The sequence below is a fragment of the Lissotriton helveticus genome, chromosome 4_1, assembly GCF_964261635.1.
Source record: "Lissotriton helveticus chromosome 4_1, aLisHel1.1, whole genome shotgun sequence".
NCBI classification, from domain to species: Eukaryota; Metazoa; Chordata; class Amphibia; order Caudata; family Salamandridae; genus Lissotriton; species Lissotriton helveticus.
In genome coordinates this window covers 1817924294-1817940793 of record NC_136063.1, presented here as the reverse complement: position 1 = coordinate 1817940793, position 16500 = coordinate 1817924294, and the positions used below count along the sequence as shown (strand labels likewise).

The 16500-nt window shown below is 47.4% G+C and overlaps 1 protein-coding gene and 1 pseudogene across 1 annotated transcript in view; one reads left to right on the top strand and one right to left on the bottom strand.

Annotated features, from left to right (window-relative positions):
* LOC144829368 (xaa-Pro aminopeptidase 2-like) overlaps positions 1 to 5769 on the bottom strand; it is a 449433-nt gene extending 443664 nt beyond the window's left edge. Inside the window, exon 1 of the mRNA XM_078688440.1 lies at positions 5752 to 5769. The gene's annotated coding sequence lies outside the window, so the exon portion shown is untranslated. The remainder of the gene's footprint in view (positions 1 to 5751) is intronic.
* Positions 5770 to 11933: 6164 nt separating this feature from the next.
* Positions 11934 to 13668, top strand: LOC144829709 (28S ribosomal RNA; annotated as a pseudogene).
* Positions 13669 to 16500: the final 2832 nt, after the last annotated feature.

The window sequence follows — 16500 nt, the reverse complement described above, 5'->3', positions numbered from 1 at the left end:
TTTAAATGCGACAAAGTTCCAAAGCAGAAGCTGGTGCGGTGGAAAACAAGTGATGCGCTGCTACAGAGACCATGGGGAGGCATTGGCGACAGCCCCGCTGCAGCAGCAGGTGTGTTGCGACGAATCCAGTCTGTATGGGGAGGAAGGCAATGACTTGTATGGATTCCGGTGCGTATGTTCCGTAGGAAGTTTGTTCTCGCAAAGGCACGATGCGATGATCTGTAGGGGCTGCGACGATCTCCGGGGGGGGGGGGCAATGCGCGATCCAGCGGCAATCTTCCTCTCGCGGCTCCTCGATGTGATGGCTCTGTGACGATGTTCGCAGCGATGTGATGCAGTCCGCAAGGAAGCAGTGCGGCGATCTCACCCAGCGATGACAGGCTCTGCGACGATGCTCGCAGCGATGGTAATCTTCCTGCAAACGAAGGATGCGACGTCTCCGGCAGTGGCAACAGGCGCTGCGACGATCTCGGCCTTCGTAGCGGCAGGAATTTCCTTGCACTGTTGGGGATGCGCTCCGCAAGCGAGCGATGCGATAACCTTTCTATAGCAAAGTCTCTCAAATCTTGTTTTCCAGCTTCCCAGCACAGGTACAACTTCCAGAGGCACCACAACTGGCCCAAGCACTCTAGGAAGGACAGAGCTCTCTCAGCAGAGCTCAGGGAAGCTGGGGGTGAAGTCCTTTTGTTCCTGGGACTTCAAAACATGGAGCCAGCTCACAACAGGCCCTTGGAGATTCCTTCAAGTAAGGGAACAATGCAATATCAAAGTCCTTCCCCTCTCCTAGGCAGCAAAGCATCTGCAGGTCAGTCCAGCATCACACAGCAAGGCAGTCCTTCTTCTTCAGTCTTCCAGCTTTCTCCTTGGCAGAGGTTCCTTTTTGTTTCCAGGATGATCTGATGTTCTGTAGTCTGGGGTCCTATACTTATACCCCTAAAAGTATTTGTTCCCTTTGCGCAGGAGGGCCCTGAGCCCGGTCTGAACCAGTTCTGGTTGTTCCTTGAGCACTTTGTTTTACTGGCCTCTCCTTTCCCTTCAGAGAGAGGGCCAGGGTCGTCAGCCGCCCAGCAGGAGGTGGAGCCAGCAATGTGGAGGGAAAGCACAGCCCTGGAGCACTCTGTTGACATGATTCCTTCTCTCCTTTCATAGTGCAGGGCAGAGACATCAGACGCACCACAGGGGGTGGAGCCAGCACCGTGGGGGACGGGCACAGTCCTATTCAGGTCCCATGTGCAACTCCTCCCTCCCATCTAGATGCAGATCTCTCTATTCACCACTGGGCGGACTCATTCTGTCTCCTGGAATCCCCCAGCCCTGTCATTCACAAACCAGACACTCAATTCACAAACAGGCCAAGGCACACAGAAAGGTCAGACAAGAGAACAGCAACTTTCTAAAAGTGCTGTTCTCAAACACAGGATTTAAAAACAACCTTCCCTAAAAGATGTGTTATTAAATTCTGAGTTCAGGGATACCAGACTTTTATGTCCTATCTTGCTCCTATGGGAAGATATGCTGGTAGCCACTGTAGCCAGCATTCCCCATGATAGCCTATGGGGAAAGATAGCCTTACAGTAGTAAAAAACGAAAATGGCTGTAATTCACTACCAGAGCATGTCACCTGCACAAGTGCATGCTCTACCTTTAACATACACTGCATCCTACACAAGGGGGTACCTTGGGCCTTCCATAGGGGTGGCCAATGTGTACAGAAAGGGAAGGGTTAGGCCTGACTAGTGGGGACACTGATCAGGAGGACATGGCAGTTCACAGACTGCACACAGGCACTGTGGTGGCAGGCCTGAGACACCATTTTAGGGCTACTCATGTGGGTGGCACAATCAGTGCTGCAGGCCCACTAGTAGCATTTGTTATCACCAGTGCTGGCACACTCAGTGCACTTTACTAAGGACTTCTTGGTGATACAAATTTGCCAATCATGGATAACCAATCATCATAACAATTTACACTGGGAGCACTTGCACTTTGACACTGAAAGCAGTGGCAAAGTGCCCAAAGCATCTAAACCAGCAAAAACGAAATCCAGTACAGCATAAAAAATACAGGAGATAGAGTCAAAAATATAGGGGGAAACCATGCCAAAGATGCCAGGTCTAACACCTTACATTACAGATACAATTAAGATCCAACCAGTCCTGTTGTGGCACAGGATTTGGACAACCACTACAACTTCCATTAACCAAGATGTTTGAAAAGACAGCCTCACGTTAGACTGGGCTCTGGAGATCCCCTGGCTGAATTATATAAAAATATGTATGAAAGATCTGGGTCACACAGAATATTTTAAGAATACTGATATTTTGCACACAGTAAATAGAAAATTTCTTTTAAAATCCTGTATGACACTCATGGAGGAAAATAGATTTGCAAGCGAGAAAGCCAAGTCGTCGGTACAATCCAATCAACTTATACTCCCTGCATATGGTACACAGCCGTACCTACATTTTGCATTGAGTAAGTATGATCGATTTGTTTTAACCTGTTTTAGATTTAAGCTTTCCTGAACTAAACGACTGGTCTCCAACACTAATTAGTTGCCCCTGCGATAACCAATCCCAGCAATCAAGTATGCAGGTGGTTTTATTTTGTAAATGTTGTGTACCGCGAAGGAAAAGATGGATTTTACCTGTTTTAAGACTCTGGGGACTGAGACAATGAAGGTCTGCGTTCCTTGCCTTGCAATTTCTGGATAACGAATGTTTCACAAAGTCAATCGCTTCCTTCTTGAAAAGCATTATTAAACGCTGGAAAGGCATGATCATATGAAAATGCATAAGATATCAGAAGGATGTGATTTTGAAAAACGCAGTGGTTACTATTCAATGTATTTTTTAGTAATTAGTTTTTTTTAATGTATTGGGTATTCTTTTAACTACATAATCTTGATATTTTGACAGTGTTGCTTTTATGATTTTACTGTACAAAATATCGAATAAAGCTGAATTGAATTGAATTGGCAAGATCTTTTGTGAATGGGTGTGGGTTTTGAAGAGTGCCATGATGGTGATCATACTTTATTTAGTTTTGAGAATCTGCAATGGTCGATCCAGTGCCTAATTTGAGCCTGCAGTTGTAAGTGTGGCTCACTCACACTTATTATTTGTGACCATTATTGATTTCTCATCATCAGACTTTGACCCAGAGCAAGAGAGAAAAGGTAGAAACGGAAGAAAGACGGAGGAAGCTAAAATATAAGAAAAACTGCATATAACAGTAGAAAGCAGGAAGCATGGTTGAAAAAGTGTACGAAGGAGTGAGAAACAACGGCAAGAAGTGTACAGGGGGTGGATGGAAGCGGTATCAGGTGGAATCAAGGCTTGCCAGCCTTTGGGTTCCGCTATGGCCAGCAGCAGGTACTGGAAATAACTTTGGGCGTCAGCACTTCATTTTTCACAAATTAAGCCCCTGGTTGATCATGGTGAGTTAACACCCGTGATGAGGAGAGGAGCTAGTACAGGGACACCGAGGCTGAATGTTTTTTGAACTTCACATTAAATTTAGCTCTCACATACTCCTAGGTGGCAGCAATCTGCAGTAGCCACTTTATAGCGAGATTTCCACTTCCCAACTCTGCCTATAACTCGCACTAATATGGCCTGTGCCAATAGCATTCAAATTAACAAAGGATTTAACAAATTCAGTTTCACTCAATTTGATTGAATTCAGTTTAATGAAAGGCGATAATTTGAAGTGTGCACACTAGTATTTAAATATGTAACCAGAAGACTGCAAATAGATCTGTTATGCAAGCGCTCAGTTTAGTGGAATGCTGTATATTAAAGTGATAATTTCCAAAAATAGAAGTACATTCTGCTCTTGTTTAGTCGAGAACGTGTGCAACCGCACTGAATGCTCATTCTCTCGCCTGGCTGCCTCTAGTATGCTCTCATTGTTTTGCCTTATATCTGTGATCCAACCTTTTAGGGGCAGAACTGAAAATTCCATAGTTCTTCCGCCCGTGTTGTGTAATAGCTGGTATCCCCTTGGGACGGTCTATCCCCTGCGCTTCGGCTCTTTGGAGAATAAACTCAGCCAGGGCAGGATCAGACCGAAGCAGCCAGCACCCACGCCTCTGGGATATTTTACTCTAAGTAAACTCCCCCTTGTACCCGCCTGGGCGGATTGTGGCGTGGTCGGAACTGTGGAAAGCATCGTAAAAACATGACCTTTCATGCAGGCGACGTGCACGCAGGGAACTGCGTTTAAACCGTGTGTTATGACAGGCCCTTGCTTTACACAGTACTTTTTTTTATTAGAAACAATAAACATTGTGTAGCCGCGTAAATCATATTTGATTGTTGTACAGCGTTGTTAGAAATGAACAGAAATACATAAATTGACAGCTAACCTATTTTTGTCTAACCACGTCGCCTGGTGTAACCACAGCCAGATTTGTAATTTTTTTTTTTTTTTACAACTGCACCAACAATGTGCAAGTACAACCGCGCCACATAAAGGAAATCAAATTTCCGATGGCAAACTTCTGCTAATTAACGCAAGTGTCGTTGTGGTGCAAGCAAGTCTTTCTATATTTCGATGTTCTCTCTCCCACAGCACCAGTTAAGTTTATTCATGCTGACGACCCCACTGTGTGACCTAAAATAAAGATATGATGGTTCTCCCGAGCTTCTGTACAGTTCCACGCCCAGATGATGGAAACATATGTACTTTCACTTAGAAATGCTTCCCTGAGGCGTGAAATCAGATGGAACCCAGGGCTTTAAGTGGGTCGGATCCTGCAGTTCTTAAAAGCAGGATTCCCAGATGGGTCCCTAGCGGGCTCTCCATATTCGCCCTCACTCTCAGAATGGATAACATATCTTAACTCTACAGCAGTTCACTGTTTCTGAAGCAACTTTTATTTTCTTGCAGTTCTATATTGCAAAACTCGAAGTACTTTACATGAGCACCATCAAGGACATCTTCATTTATTTTTTGGTAGGCATGGACCATGAAGTGATTTGCCCAGAAATACAGGATATTGAGCCAACACTGAGACTCAAACCTGCTTCCTCGGTTCCAAAGTTGGCAACTCTGGTCATTACGCCACAACCTCTCGCTCAAGAACTAAAGCATTTTCACTTTAAATACAACGAAGCCATAGTTGTATGTATGCACGTAGTATATATAACTTATGCAACTGACTACCTTTGACAAAGCCAATAGTCCTGGCTTGTTGTAGGTGTAATGCTACTTGTTGTATCATACACCTGGAGGCAATAATAGAAGCAGCAAAATACCAGTCGGGCGGCACAACCTGAGCACATATTGTTTGCATAAATGTTTTAAGCCAAGCCCTTAATTATATCAACCACGCCCCTTTGAGAGATCCACTAGTTTTTTCATCCCATTTAAAGCCCTGATGGAACCAGTCGCATAACAAAAGCCCCCACAGTGCGGGGGGAGGGGGCGAGTTCTAGGGGGCGCCTCTGCAAAAGTGGTAGGTGGTGGGCAACGTACTTTGCAGGGGGAGCCTTTCCAGTTTCCTTACGTCACTGGATGGAACCAGGCCAAGAGGCGGCAAGGGCACAAGAGTACAGCGCATACACCCTCAATGCCAGTCCATGCGTGACCGACTGAACACGAGTTAATAATAAAAAAGGCACAATCACTGGGACACTAGAACTGCTCCAGAAGCCTGGCATGCAGCGCCGTAACATGTTCAATTTAAGTCAAGTTCAAGTTCAATGCGGTGGGTAGACACTGTAAAACATGAAAAACGCATCTTACCTTTGTTTAAAAGTTAGTGAGTAAAGCGCAGGAAATCCTTCAGGTTGTCGCTGCCAACACCCAGAGTGAACTAACTGCTCTCTGCTCTGCTTTGCTTTCACTGAGAATGCCAAGAATTTAGACTGGCACCAGAGTAATCCGACTTGAGGAAGCCTCTTGTGTGGGCAGACGATATTGGAGAAAACTCCACATCTAAGTCTGAAGGGACAGTGTTGTTTCTGCGAGGAAACAACATCAGAAATGGGCGCTAGCCACATCTGAAGTTTATCCTTTATTTGAATACAGAATACCCGATACAGAACGACCCAGAACAGACACACACGTGTATAAATAATCTAAAATGTAATAAACTTCCGTTTTGTTATATGTTTTACGTTGTGGTATTTTATGGTATAATATTTGTTACTTTTTAAGTGCAATGTTCACACGTCTTATTAGGAGCATCTTGGTTCTCTTGAACTCTGAACGAATTTAGTAATCCAATTTAATTAAAGGTAGCTATGTTTCAGCGTTCTAAACCCAATGTGGGAGTAGGTTTATTGATAGAGCGTAGGAGAATGTACCTAAATCTGTCCAGATCTGAGAATGAGCACCCTTAAGTTGATAATGATCGAATCTTGAATATTTGTACTTTACACTCCTCAGAGGAAGGGGCATTTTAAATATGGGGTACTCTTGGACGTTTCTGGACAGGAATGTCAGGTCTTGGTCATAGCATTGACAACGAATTATAGAGAAGGTATTAAGCTGGCTGGCCAATCCCCCCCCCCACACACACACACTAAGGGCTAGTCGAATACAGTGAGGCGATGCAAGCTAGTTATTTTTTTTGTTGCTCTGATCTCTTAGAGGCTGGCCTCCTTCTGTGAGAGCTATTCTCCTCCCATGTTTCATGATCACTTCTTTCCCCTCTTGGTGTCCTTGTGTGTGTGTCTCCTCCCACACCACTTCCTTTCCTCCTCCATCCTCACAGAAAGTTGTATCCATTATCTAGAGGACTGGCAGGGGTGCAGGCAGGGTGGCCACAGGAGCATGGAGCTCTGCAACATACACAACATTGCTTTTTCCAAGTAAAAAGTGAGAAGAGCATGCAGTGATGACGGATCAAGACTAAAAAAAGAAAATATAAGAGTTGAAAAGCAAAGAAAAGCAAGTGTATGAAGTGAAAGAGAAAGCAAGACAAAGAAAACCGACCCAGAGAATGATAGGTTCAGGTGTGCAACATACTGTCACATTTCCTCAATTAGCCACTGTGCTTCCTGATCCACCCCACATTACTGTTGTAACTTTACACTTGGAGAGTTGTGTACCTTATTCGGATGGTTGCCAACATCATTACTTGAGATGGCACTGCTGCCTTTATCTTCTCCTTTGTGAGGGAGAGAATACTCCTCCTCTATTGGGGTGTAGTATTTCTTTAGTTATCAAGTGTGAGCAAGCAACCGTGTTCACCATCATGCCATTGACACGCATGACTAGCAGTGTTTCTAGAAAAAGGTCTTCATGTTTTCAGTTCTAACATTGCCATACCAATACCAACTCTCCAGGCATTATGGTGAATGCCATCGCTTGGCATCGCATGTCAGCATACCTCTTCATCTTTGCCTTGGCTTCTTGATCTCGGGATGCAATGTTGTTATGATCTCGCAGGGATTTTCTTTCCTTTGGGGCAGTCATGGCCAGCATTTTTTATGAATACCGTTTCCAATGGTTAACTTCCTCTGGAGCTATGCAGTGTGTAGAATGAGACAGAAAGTCCAATCAACATCTTGCTTGCGTGAATCGCTGAACTGTCCCCTTGATGATCATCATAAACCATTCAGTCATGGCATTGCCTAGGAAGACCAGAGAGGTGCGATCTTCTTGTGATGTATTCCAAGCCATGATTTTGAGAAAATCCTATCCCGAAAACTGGGGTCTTTTGATCGTTTTCAAAATCAATGAGATGCCCATGCCGCAAAGAAGTCATCTAATACTGCAGTACAGCAGTGTATGATGTGGACGACACCATATAAACCACGGGAAAACCAGAGTATTCATCAATTGCTACTAGCAAAAACTCTCCAATTTCAGGAAACCCATAGAAATTAACTGTTTGCTTTAACCACACTGTGTGCAAGAGGTCGAACACCTGTAGTTATTATGGTCCTGGGGTCTTCCATGTACTCTGACACAGATAACATATTTGAACACTTTCTTTCACTAGACTGTCCAGTCTTGGAAACCAGACTTTTTCTTGAGTAGGTTCTTGCTGTCTACTATGACTCTCATGATTGAGGTGAACAAGTCTTCGCTGTAAGGATTTCAGTATAACTATTCTAGTTCCTCATAGGAATGATCCTTGTTCAGTGTCTGACAATTCTTCATGCATTATTTTGAATGTCTGTTGTTCTTCTTTAAAGATCTCTTGTAAGTATTGGCTGTTGTTGTTGATGTGCCTCTATTATTGCCTGCTCATGATGGCTTTTGCTCCACTAAGTGTGATATCTTTGTGTAACTCATGAGCTAGTTCCTTAATGAAGATTCGTGCAGGGGTAGACAGGTGGAGTACAGCATTGATGTATTCCTCTACCACTGATGGATGAAGTGTTTATTGCATTAGGAAGAGGGTGTCTTGAGGATTGTGATCCTTTCCTGGTTGGTGAATTATTTTGAAGTCATAGTCCAGTAGATGTATTCTCCACTGTTAGACCTGACTTGTTCAGCGTTTTAACCCCAGACTTTTTGCTTTTTCGCCTCATGTGGTTGACCTTGTTTTTGTTGGTTTTAGGCTCTGGGCACTTTATCACTGCTGACCCGTGCTAAAGTGAATATGCTTTCTGTGTAAATTGTTATTATGGATTGGTGTTTCTATTATTGGCTTATATGATTTACTATTAATTCCCTGGTACAGTGCAAAGTGTGTGTGAGGGGTTGTAACTCAAATTCTGCAATTGGGCCCGCAGCACTGAATGTGCCGCCCATACAAGCAGCTTTGCAAAAGGTTCTCGGACCTGCCACTGTAGTGTCTGCGTGCAGTCTCTACTGCCATGTCGACCCGGCAAGTGCACCCACTTGCCAGGCCCTAACCTTCCCTTTTCTTACATGTAAAGTACCCCTGAGAGCAGGGTGCAGTGTATGTGAAAGGTAGGACATGTCCTGATGTGTGTAACATGTACTGATAGTGAACTACAGTGAATATTGTTTTTTACAATTGAAAGGCTATCTGCCCCATAGGATAGAATGGGAGTTTCTTTACAGCATCTGATAAATATAACTTCCCATTGGGACAAGATAGGAAGGTAACTTTGAGTATGCTTGAACTCAGAATACAAAGACGCATCTTTTAGTAAGGATGATATTCAGATTCTGTGTTTGAAAATACCACTTTTAGCCATTCTGTCTGCCTCTTCTGTGTTGTGGATTGACAGTCTGGCTTCGGAGTAACAGGGGATGGAGATGTGCATTCATCCTAGACAGCCACTGGGAGGGTTGAGGTGTGCCCTGCCTTTTTCTGGATGAGTCAGGGCTGAGCTGAATCAACCTGGGCTGCATTTAGAGTAGGGGGAGGAGATTTCCTTTCACCTGAATGGGCCTAGTCTGCCTTACACAATGCTATCTCCGCCTCTTGCCAGGTAGCTGGACCAGAGAGGACAGAACTGGTTTTGACTGAGCATAGAGCCTCTCTGCCACAAAAGGAAAAAGGATAAGGCTTGATAAACATTGGGGCGCAGACCCCAGAACTTTAGAATACTTCTAGACTCAAGAGGAGCCTCTGCCAAGGAGAAGAGCTGGGAAAACTGAAAGGAAAGTACTTCTCCTTTGCTGTGTGTTGTATGGGGTTTGCCTGCAGTGGCTGTTTCTGCCAAGGAGAGGATAACAATGTTGCTGTGTGCTGTATATCCTGCTTGAAGAAGATCTCCAACGGCTAGAATTAAAGCTTGCCTTCTGTTCTAAAGTCTCAGGGACACAAAGACTTCACCACAAGCTGCCCTGAACTTCCTTGCTGGGAGTTCTGACTTGCCAAGAGGTTCCTGTTGTTGAGTTGGGCCTCTGGAGGTTGTTCGTGCTGTTGGGAGCTGGAAAAGAAATGCAACTAGGAGAAGACGCATCTGCACCCTTTTTCAATGCATTGCCACTGTGCCGCTGAAGAAACTGACGCAGAGCCTGCCTGCGGCTGGAGAAATCATCACATGCCGAAGTCCGAGATCACTGCACTGATTCCGACGCAATCCCTGCTGTGTGACTGCATGAACCCACACATCATGGGACAGTGGCTGGAGTGACCAATGCAGCGCCGCTGCCACTGCATCGAGAACCAACGCATCCCTGATCCTCATGCATCGCACTGTGGTGTAATTCTACAAGAACGTCGGGGCCGCAGTAGGAAACCGATGCATGACCTCCACTTCAGTAAGAAACCAACACATGACCTCCTCCTCAGTAAGGAACCAACGCATCAAGTATATATATATATATATATATATATATATATATATATATATATATATATATATCCAAACCAAGTTTGCCTGTGTAAAGAGAGCCCATGAACAGGTAAGTTCAATCGCCACCTTTATTCATGAAGGGAGCAGCGAGGACCAGCCGCCATGCCTCACATCATTATTCCAGTCCAGCCGATGCGTTTCGTGTTCTATACACTTCTTCAAAGGCAAAAGAACAGCAGAGAGAGCAGCGCAGCAGTTTTCGTGATGGCACCGTTGTATTTCGTACTCCGCCCCAAAGGGGCGTGGCCGCAACTGCGGCCCGAAGGTCGTTGTAGTGCCAATCATCTTTCTACAGTGAGCAGGCACACTTGCTCACCCTAATACGCTTACATTATCCCCAAGTGAGTGGTGGGACATGGCTTGAGTCCCCGCTGCACAATATCATCCTTCAAAAATCGGCATTCTGTTCCATAAGCGGTGGCGTCGGTTGGCGTCATGGCATGAGTGTATCAGCAACACCGGAGGCTTACTCCACGGCACAGGCTAGCCGTTTTACATCCAAACCAAGTTTGCCTGTGTAAAGAGAGCCCACGAACAGGTAAGTTCAATCGCCACCTTTATTCATGAAGGGAACAGCGAGGACCAGCCGCCATGCCGCACATCATTATTTCAGTCCAGCCGACGCGTTTCGTGTTCTATACTCTTCTTCAAAGGCCAAGGAACAGCAGAGAGATTTTCGTGATGGCACCGTTGTATTTCATACTCCGCCCCAAAGGGGCTTGGCCGCGACTGCGGCCCGATGGTCGTTGTAGTGCGGATTATGAAATACAACGGTGCCATCACGAAAATTGCCGCGCTGCTCTCTTGCTGTTCCTTGGCCTTTGAAGCCAACAAGCCCACCAGGTACCTCCAGAATGTGCCAGGGAGCTGTGTTGCAGAGAGGTGTTCAGAGGGCACGCCCCCTTTTTACAACACTCTGCAACACAGATCTGTGGCGCTTACTGGAGGTACCAGTTGGACTAGTTGGCCCCTAGGGGACCTCTGGATTGAAGAGGCATTAATTCCCCAACTTAAAATACGCCACAGGGCATGTTTGCACTCATATCACCTCAAGCCCCGCCCCCTACCTTCACCACTGTGCAAACGCGCCGTAGGGTGTACTAAATTGGGGGATTAAGTCCCCTTGCATACTGGGGGTCCCTGGGGGCCAACTAGCCCACCAGGAACCTCCAGTATGCGCCAGGGGGCTGTGTTGCAGAGAGGTGTAATGAGGCCACGCCGCTTATTACACCTCTCTGCAACGCTCGATCGGCAATAACCCCGGGGCTTCCCCGGGACGCAGCTGGGGCCGTCGCAGGGTTAGCTCTGCTTCCCCTTTGTCCCCCCCACAAGGTCAGACCCCCCGATTGCCCGTGGCAGGGTCCCTTGCCGGGTCCTGCCGCGGAGGTTCGCCGCCGGCGCACCTGGCCCCTGAGAAAGGGGCCTGGCGACCGGTCCGCCCCGGGACCCGTCCCGGGGCACCTGGCTGCGTGCCGCGCGTGGCTTTCTGTGGTGTCCCATCGTCTGCCTGCGCGCACTCGCCTCGGGCGCCCACCTCTGCGGCCGGCTTCCCGGGGAGGGCGAAACCCTTCCAAATGCGATCCGGGGAAAGAGGGCGTGTGCTGTTGGGATGCCAGGCCACCTCCCCTCTAGCAGGGGGAGGCCTGGTCTTCCCCAGCAACCCCCTTTGACGCTCCGGCATCATTCTTCCGACTACGACCTCAGATCAGACGTGGCGACCCGCTGAATTTAAGCATATTACTAAGCGGAGGAAAATAAACTAACCAGGATTCCCCCAGTAACGGTGAGTGAAGTGACTTCCTGGTGTCGCTCACGGGGCTCAAGTCCTTCTGATCGAGGCTCACCCCGCGGACGGTGTTAGGCCGGTAGCAGCCCCCGGCGTGCCGGGATCGGGTCTTCTCGGATTCGGGTTGCTTGGAAATGCAGCCCAAAGCGGGTGGTAAACTCCATCTAAGGCTAAATACGGCCGCGAGACCGATAGCCAACAAGTGCCGTAAGGGAAAGTTGAAAAGAACTTTGAAGAGAGAGTTCAAGAGGGCGTGAAACCATTGAGAGGTAAACGGGGGGGGGTCCGTGCAGTCCGCCTGGAGGATTCAACACGGCGGGAAGGTCGGTGGCCCGGGAGTTCCAGATCCCCTCCGCGGGACCGGGGCCCCGGCCCTCGCAGGGCGCATTTCCTCCATGGCGGTGTGCTGCGACCGGCTCCGGGTCGGCTGGGAAGGCTTCTGGGTGGCAGGTGGCCATCCGCTCCGGCGAAGGGTGTTACAACCCCCCTGGCAGCAGCTTCGCCGTGTCCGCGGGGCCAAGGGAGATTCGACCACCTCCGCGCTCTCCCCGGGGCGGTTGAAGAGGGGACGGGGCCCCCTGCTCCTGGCACGACTGTCGACTGGGGCGGACTGTTCACAGTGCGCCCGACCGCGTCGCGCCGCTGGGCGGGGAGGCCCACGTCGGGCACCAGGGGTCTGCGTCAATGTCGGTTACCCACCCGACCCGTCTTGAAACACGGACCAAGGAGTCTAACACGTGCACGAGTCGGAGGGCCGAACGAAACCCTGTGGCGCAATGAAGGTGAGGTCCCGCAGCGCTTCCAGCGGCGGGCGCACCACCGGCCCGTCTCGCCCGCTCCGTCGGGGAGGTGGACCATGAGCGTGAGTGATAGGACCCAAAAGATGGTGAACTATGCCTGGTCAGGGCGAAGCCAGAGGAAACTCTGGTGGCGGTCCGTAGTGGTCCTGACGTGCAAATCGGTCGTCTGACCTGGGTAGAGCGGCGAAAGACAAATCGAACCATCTAGTAGCTGGTTCCCTCCAAACTTTCCCTCAGGATAATTGGCGCTCGGAGCCCCCAGTTTTATCTGGTAAAGCGAATGATTAGAGGTCTTGGGGCCGAAACGATCTCAACCTATTCTCAAACTTGAAATGAGTAAGAAGCCCGGCTCGCTGGCGTGGGGCCGGGCATGGAATGCAAGTGCCTAGAGGGCTACTTTTGGTAAGCAGAACTGGCGCTGCCGGATGAACTGAACGCTGGGTTAAGGCACCCGATGCCGATGCTCATCAGACCCCCAGAAAAGGTGTTGGTTGATATAGACAGCAGGACGGTGGCCATGTAAGTCGGAATCCGCTAAGGAGTGTGTAACAACTCACCTGCCAAATCAACTAGCCCTGAAAATGGATGGCGCTTGAGTGGATGTGTTAATGGCTGGATGACTATGTGAGTGGCTGTGTGGGTCTGTGAGAGTATGTGAGAGGGGCTGAATGGATGTGTCGGTGGTTGTGTGAGTGTCAGTGTGGAAGTCATTTTGGCAATGTGATCGTTCCTGGAGCATCTTCATTCACTGATCTGTGGAAACATAAACCCTCATCAAGAGGAGACGACGAGACAACGAAGAGGTGAATCTCTTCCAAACAGGGGTACTTCCTCTTTTATTTTTGAACTAAAGAAGAGGAAGGCCCTCCTCCTTGGGCCAATTTTGATCTCCTGGGGTCTGACCTTTTCATGCTGGGTGTCCTGGAGCTCACCCAGAGCACACAGTCTGCGGTGTTGAAGACCAGCGAGGGATCCTCAAAGCCCCCGCTGTCCCTGCCAGCTCCCTGCTTCCAGCGGTAGCCAGCATTGCTTCCATATATAGGGAACCCAAAAATTCTTATCTCTGCATATGGGAGCAATCCTTTCATCAGTTTTCCTGCCTGAATTCCATTCCCAGTGAGCGGGAGCAATTTTCCTGCTCTTGCCCACTGGGAGTGGATTTACAGTTTGCTCTCGCTTGGTGGGGTATGTCAAGGCTCCTGCAAAGCGAAAGCAAACTGCTATCTCCCGAGGGTGAGCAGCGGTCCCCAGAGCCAGAATTGGATACAGGAGTAGGGCTGTGTGACCCCCCCCCCCTTTACTTTGCACGGGGCCAGCCCTAGGGAGGTGGTGGTTTCCTGGGCTGAAAACAACCTGGGTGGGTGGGTTGCAAGGCCTTCCTCCCCTACTTATTTGTTTTGTGCCTCGGGTAGGTGGTGGTCCCAGGGGCAAGAAATGGCTCAGGATGGGGGTTACCTGGCCCCCTCTCCCTACTTACTTGCTTTGTGCCACAGGGAGGTGGCGGTCACTGGGGCAATTTTTAACATCTGAAAGGGCTCTGCGCAGCCCCCCTCAATTTATGTTAACATGTTCCGGGGAGGTGGTGGCCCCGGGGCCCTTAAAGGTCAAAGGAGGGGGCCATGCAGCCCTCCTCACATTATTGTTTTTTTAAATAAACCCTGGGGAGGTGGTGGTCCCCATAGCTTGAACTGACCTTCATAGGGGGCTGCTTGCGCCCCATCCCCTTTTCTGTAATTCACGATTGCCCCCAGGACCTGGCCCACCCGGGGCTAAAAGAAAAACCAGCACGGGAGACTGCGCATGTTTTAAAAAAAATGTTTACTGTGAATTCATTATGATTTTTGCAGTGAAAATTTAAAAAGAAATGCTTTTTGGCCCTGGCTGGGTCCCTGGGGGACTCCACCACCAGGCATAGGGGGTCAGGGTGTTCCTACACTTCCCCCTTCTCTTTTTTATTTGTGTTTGGGACTCATCTGAGTTTCAGTCCAAGGATGGCTGCCAACACTTTCTGGTTAAAGTGTTGGCAGCCAATCAGATCTCTGCACAAGATAGGCAGGATTTGTGGAGGGTCCACAGGTCTAGATATACACATTTGGTTTTCCTTTAATATCTCCCAAACTACTAAATGGATTTACACCAAATAACAAAAGCGTTCTTTCTGTACCAAGAGGTAGCTTTCTGCCAAATTCAGTGCAATTATGTTCAGAGGTCGGGCTGTAGTTGTGTCTATAATCTCTATGGGAATTAACATTCATTTGTTGTACTTTGCTGTCATGTTGGTGGATTTACTACTTTTCTGTTCACAAATCAAATAACGGCATGAACATAGTCTTGCTGAACAAAGTAAATATACCGCAATGTTTATTGAAGTGCCATACTTAGAAAATTGGATCACTAAAGAGTAGTTTTATGTTGTAAGGTGTATTCACAGCTTGTATCTTTAATTAAAATTACATTAATTTATTACTATCATGTCCACTGATGCCAATAAAGAGGCAGTGGTGCGAATGTACCTGCTTTAGTGTATAATAAATATTTTTTTTGTTTTGACAGACTTGAAATAAAACTCCATATTCATAACATTAGTTATTACTTCGCCCTGTCCTTGTGACCACTCCGCAAGGTTTAAAGTATACCTACCATAACCTAATTACAATACCTAACCTACCATAGCTAACTGAACCCACCACACCTACCTAACATACCATAGATAATATAACTTGCCTCTGCACAAGGGCCATCAATTGCTTAGTTTCTTACACAATCGCCAGCTTTAGAAATCTGCGAAAAACAAACAGGAATGCTGAAAGGGTCCATAAGACTCCTTCTCTGCGTTTCATTTAGATGACAGTGGAGCCACTGGTGTGGCGTTACCAATGCAAGCACAGAACACCCTTTCAGATTAATTAGGGTAGGCATCCTCTTCCTCAGCAGAGGCTATATACTGTGCTACTTGGGCTAGCAGGCCGCTAGTCAGTTTTCAAATTAGGCCCAGAGACAGGACAGTGATATGACAACATTTGTTTGTTTTCCATATATAGAGCTCTGCATCATGAGCTGTAGTTCTAGGACCATAGGCCTTCGAAGACAGAGCTCTGAGGCAGCACTAGTTAGAACTCTAAGATGGAGACCAAAGGTTGATATTACTCTGTCCTTGAGCTCCAGAGCAGACAGACCTCTGTCTCCAGGGCTTGGACTGATTAAGCTCTGCCTTAAGGATAGAGGATAGATAGAGCTCTTTTACAGCGACTAGGATATAATAAGATCTGTGTAATGGCCTTGGAATGATTGAGCTATGAATAAGGGGCCACATATAGTAGTGCCTCCAGGATGGGCAGAACTTTGAGCCTGGAACAAGGCCATGGGATTTCTTTTTTAATTCAAATGTTTTTATTGAGAAGAAAATGAAGTGACCATACATAGTAAACACTATAAATCATATATCATCACATTATAATCTTGTTACTTACAGAGTACAGGAATTGGACTAAAATACAGGAGTAAGACACTAAAGGTATATAGAATGAAGCATATATGTATAAAAAGGGAATAAAATAAATTTACGGAACTATTAGGGAGATCAGGGTGGTTTGGGAACCTCCTGTTGCGATAGCTTTGGAACAGAGCGTATCCTGGCACTATCATCAACGAACATTGTTGCAGGTGACCATAAATC